This window comes from Myotis brandtii, unplaced genomic scaffold (assembly GCF_000412655.1).
Source record: "Myotis brandtii unplaced genomic scaffold, ASM41265v1 scaffold1774, whole genome shotgun sequence".
In the NCBI taxonomy this organism is placed as follows: domain Eukaryota; kingdom Metazoa; phylum Chordata; class Mammalia; order Chiroptera; family Vespertilionidae; genus Myotis; species Myotis brandtii.
In genome coordinates this window covers 492,455-497,875 of record NW_005356575.1, presented here as the reverse complement: position 1 = coordinate 497,875, position 5,421 = coordinate 492,455, and the positions used below count along the sequence as shown (strand labels likewise).

Below are 5,421 nucleotides of genomic sequence, written 5' to 3'. Positions count from 1 at the left end.
GCCGAGTCGCCGCGTCGCCAGACCGTCCGCTGCGCCTGAGCTGGGGGCCTTGGGTAAGCGGGGCCGGGATTCAGCAGAGGAGTCGGGCGGGATTGGTGATGCGAGGGTTCTGGGGGTTCCTACAGAAGTCTAGGGGTTTTGTGGGGAGAGTGTGAGGGTTCGGGGGACACTGTATTAGAGGGACGGAAGGAGGCAGAGGATGGTGACAGAGTCTGGCCCAAGGTAAGAGAGAGGCGTCCCACTACAGAGTGAGGAGGGGGCGGGGCCTGAGGCTGAGGCAAAGAAGGGGGCGGGGCCCAACTCCAAGGGGAGGGGCGGGGCCAACTCGGAGAAGGAAGAGCGGGACCAGCTCCTGAGGGGTGGGGGCGGGGCCAGACTCCGTGAGCGTGAGAAGGGGGCGTGGTCATACTCCGAGATGGCCAAAAAGGAGGGGCCTGGCTCACAGAAGGGGCGGGGCCTAACGAAGAAGGAAGCAGGGTCCTACTCAGAGTAAGGGGCGGGACCTGGGGGAAAAAGGGGACGAAGGCAGACTCCGAGGGGGCGAAGGTGGGGGCTGGACTCCAGTAGAGAGAAAAGTGTTAGAGTAGTGGCAGGGTCTGAGAAGGAAGAAGGGGACTGGCTTGACATTGACAAAGTGAAGGGTTAGGGTCTGACCCCGAGAGAAGGAAGGGAACGGTAGCTTTCCTAACCGAGGTTGAGGACTCCTAGAGACCCGACCTTAAGGGAGAGAAGAAGCGGGGCCTGAATGTGATGAAAGGGTGGGGTGACATGACAGAAACCGAAGGAACCTGCTCCCGAGTTAGGGAAAGGGGCAAGGCCAGACTGGGCGAGGGGTGAGAAAAGGGAGGGGGCAGGAGAGGAAGAGGGTGGAGCTTGACGGGTTTCTGAGGGATCTCCATCACCTCCTGAGACTTGCCTCCCTCCTGCAGGGGCCCCGGACCTCTCCTCACTCTCGCTGGCCGTTTCCAGGACCACGGGTGAGCAGCCCTCCACAGTTCCTGCCCACCTGCACACTCAGGACAGGGGAGGGGGGAATCCATTGGGCACAGCTTTCCTTGGTGGTGTCCTTCCCTGCTCGTCTAGATGGGGGTTCCAGATGCCCCTACCTCCCAGGTGATTAGGAGCTGGACAGGTAAAACTAAGCACCTGTTCACACTGTAAGAGGAGTCCTCTGTAGAGATTCACATGGCAGTGCAGAGCGTAATAATCACACCGGCGCTTTGGGGCTGCAAGTCACTTCCCCTCTCTGGGCCTCAGTGTTCCTCATCTGTAATGTGGACATAATATCAGTGTCTTCCCCTTTTAGGAGGATTGACAGGATTCAATGAGCTGATTCAGGTAAACTTCCAAAGCAGTGACTGGCGTACAGTAAACGCTCAATAAGTGTTAACTGTTAGTGGTGTAATAATAATTATTATCGTTAGACAGTCTATAACAGTGGTTCTTAAACCTTTATGTGCATTAGAGTCACCCTGAGAGCTTGTTAAAACAGATTGTTGGGCCCCACCTCCAGAGTTTCTGATTCAGTAGGTCTAGGATGGCTTCTGAGAGTATATTTCTAGCAAGTTTCCAAGAGATGCTGAGAACCACTGGTCTCTGTAAGGTCCCTCAGCTCATGCCACCCAACATTCAATGCCGCCCAAGGAAATGCAGAATCATAGCCAAATGAAGCATCTCTCTTACTACTATGCTGAGATTTGGAGTGCAGGAACGGGTCCTGTCACTATGGAAACTCAGTGGTCCTGGTGGGCTGAGTCTGAGCCTCTCTCTGGACGTAGAGTCTTGGGATGGACACAGAAACGCTGGCCTGGCCGTGGAGGAGGACCTGTGGGTTCTCTAACAGATCTGAGAGTTTGGGTGGTAGTGAGTGGTTGGCGATGACATTGGGGACAGGTACTGCCCAAACACTGGTTCTGGGCAGGAACAAGGCTGAGACTTTTCTTTCCTGAGACCTAGATCTTTGGTTTCAGTTGAGAATAATTTCTGATGTCATCCATTCAATAAATATTTATTGAGTTCCTGTTCGGTACCTGGCTCTGTGCTGGGCCGTGCTGGGGAGTCAGCAGTGACTGAAACAGCCTGGGCTCCACCCTCATGGGATTCCCTACCTAGACGTGGAGGCAGACACGTAAACAATAAATTAAACAAGGGATTATAAAGTGTGATAAAGGCTATGAAGAAATCTTGGGGTCAGTAATATCTCAGAGAAGGCTGAGGATAGGAGAACTACTGAGATAGAGCGGGAGGGAAAATTTCCTTCATTTTGATGGGACAGACACATGCAGTGTCCCGGGTATAAGCAGTGGTGATGGGGCAGACATGTTCCTTACTCTGGTGCTTGCAGTCTACAGCAGACAGATATGAATCACTGTAACATAAGGTCATGTCAGATTCTAATGTAAATTATAAAACAAAGGCACCTAACTGTGACTACAGTGGGGGTCCTAAGGACTATCTTGGAAATAGGTCAGGGAAGACCTATCTAGGAGATGACATTTGCAGAGAAAGAGGCCATGCAAAGAACTGGAGGAAGAGAATCCTGATACAGACCAGCCTGTGCAAAGGCCCAGAGGCAGGGAAGACAACTGGCTTTCTGCTCTCAAATCTGCTCAAGTGTGGCTTATCCTGGCTCCCCCTGGATGGCAGCGAGTCTATATGGGAGGTTGGGGGGCAGTGTGGGGTGTTATTTTAGTTGAACCCAGTATTTCCTAGCTGAAAAAGGATTTTAGATAACAATAATATTACCTAAGTTTTATGGAGGGCCTCATATGGTCAGATCCTGTGCTAAGACATTTCTCTGTGTAATCCTGAATCCTCATGTTAATGGCTGAGACAGGAGCTCAGATCTCATTTTATAGGGAAGGAGGCTCAGAGAGGTTAAGCAACTTGCCCCAGGCCACACAGCCAGTGAGTGACAGCTGGGATTCAAACCAATATCTGCGTGACCCCACACTGCATGCTCTGAAAGCATGTCTTCCTAACAGCCCCATTTTATAAGCATACAACTGAGGCCTAGAGATGGGATGTGGTTTACCCAGTCTATAAAACAACGTCTCCCAACACCTTGTTTAATAGCAGCCAGCATTTATTTTATTTTTTAAAATTATTTTTAAAATATATTTTTGTTGATTTCAGAGAGGAAGGAAGAGGGAGAGAGAGATAGAAACATCAGTGATGAGAGAGAATCACTGATTGGCTGCCTCCTGCAACCCCCTCCACCCCCCACGGGGAATCGAGCCTGCAATGCAGGCATGTGCCCCCGACCAGAACTAAACTGGGAACCCTTCAGTCCGCAGGCCGATGCTCTATCCAGCATTTATATAGCACCTACTATTGTGGCAGTTCCAAGTGCTTCCCATGTAGTATTAGCTCATTTAATGTTCACAACAGCCCAATGAGGCAGGTGTTATTGTATCCATTTTATAGATGAGGAAACCAAGGCACAAACGGATTAAGTAAGGGGCTTAAGGCCACATAGCAAGCAAGTAACAGAGCCAGAATTTGAACTGAGGCCGTCCGGAGCTCTGGTCATTGTTGCCCGGGGCCTCAGTTTCCCCCTGCAGCGTAGGAGCTCCTTAAGGGCTCAGACAAAGTCTAACTCAGCGGTTCTCAACCTGTGGGTCGCGACCCCTTTGGCGGTCGAACGACCCTTTCACAGGGGTCGCCTAAGACCATCGGAAAACACATACTTACATCTTGTTTTTGTGATTAATCACTATGCTTTAATTATGTTCAATTTGTAACAATGAAATTGGGGGTCACCACAACATGAGGAACCGTATTAAAGGGTCGCGGCATTAGGAAGGTTGAGAACCACTAGTCTAACTCATCTTTGGGTCCCCAGGTCATTCAGTATAGATGCCTAAGGTTTTTCCCAGTTCAAATGCCTTGAGGTTGTCCTGCCAGTGATCTGCAGCAGGTCCCTTTCTCTCTCCCAGCCTCCGTGTCCCCATCTGCCAAGTGAGGGTGTCTTCCCCACCCCGCTGACTTCACAGATTACATGAGATAAAGGGTGCAGGAATACTGCTTTCCAAGGAGCAAAGGTCGGGCTGCCAGGAGCCACTCCCCGAGAGTTGAGGAGGAGGACAGCTCTGGCATCGGGCTGGTCGGTGTCTGAGGCCAGTGGCCAGCACAGGCAACCCTGGGTGGGGCGTCGGGCCCGGCCTGCCCTTGCTTGCTGTGTGACTCCAGGCTCACTTACTCCCTGTGGAGTTCCCCTTGTCCTGTCTATGGAATAAAGGGAGGTTGGTTTCGGTTTCCCCATGGCCCCTTCTAGGGCTGAGGTGATAAGGGGTTCCTAGCGTTACTGTCCCTCCTCCCTCAGGGAGTGGGGGTGAATCCAGGATGGCGGGTGGGTACTGCTGGGGGACTAGCCTATGATGCAGAGTGGGTGGCTGCCTGGAGGAGGAGGATCGGCCTCCTGGGATCTTCAGACACCAGCCAGTGACCTTTGGGGGCCTAGGGTGCACTGTAGGGAGAGAGCACCCCCACCTTTTGTTTAGAATCTTCAGTGTTCATTTTTCTCCTGGTTATAAGACCCTTGGCTTTTCCTACAATTCCCAACAACACTTCATAATCCCTGGCCTAAATGTTTTTGGGGAGACATTTGAGGGGACCCTGACCCTGGGATCCCCAACATTGGGAGCTAAACAGAAGGTAGCCAGGAGAAGGTTTAGCACCCCTGGGAGTCAGAGCCCAGTTTCCCAGGAGGGGGGAGGGGTACCAGGAAAGGATGGGGTGGGGAATCTGTCTTAAAAATGAAAGTTTGACCACTTACCTGGCCCTCACCTTTCTCTTTTTCTCTTTCTCTTTCTCTTTCTCCCGCAGATGAACTGGGTGAGTATCGCAGGGCAAGTCTGAGGGAGGCTGAGGAGTCCAGTGCTCACAGCAGAGAGCTTGGTCTTCCTTGTTGGGGTGCTGAGGGGAGGGTCACAATGCGACTTCGGGGCCTGTTGGGACATTTTAACAGCCATGTTTCCAAGGTACCAGTGGTGCGTGACACCTGGCAAAGGCTGTCATGTCAGCTGCCGTCCGTGTCACTGTTCATTCCTCCAGTGAGTTGTACTGAGCACCTGCCACTGTGCTGAGCACGTGCCAGGCTGTTCCAGGCCCCGGGGATTCAGTCACAGACCAAAGTGCCCTCTGCGGCTGACGCTCTAGCGGGGGAGACAGTAGCAAAAGGAGTAAATGAATAAGATAAGGTCAGACTGGGCAAAGGGCTGTGAAGGAAATCAAACAGGTAGAGGGAGAGAGGGCATTAGATGGGGCCTTTCTGGAGTGGGGGCATTTGAGCTAAGACCAGAGGACGAGGAGCCAGGAGGGGTTGGATGAGGGGAAGCGTGGAACAGGCAGATGGAGGAGCAAGTACACTGCCCTGAAAAGGGCCAGGCTTGGTGGGTGCAAGCAACAGGAAAAACACTG

At 52.3% G+C, this 5,421-nt stretch overlaps 1 long non-coding RNA gene across 1 annotated transcript in view; it reads left to right on the top strand.

Moving 5' to 3' along the window:
* Nucleotides 1-5,421, top strand: part of LOC102258595 — a 6,575-nt gene continuing 1,154 nt past the window's right edge. The window contains exons 1-3 of the long non-coding RNA XR_313427.1: nt 1-53; nt 930-977; nt 4,828-4,836. This is a non-coding gene — a long non-coding RNA (uncharacterized LOC102258595). The remainder of the gene's footprint in view (nt 54-929; nt 978-4,827; nt 4,837-5,421) is intronic.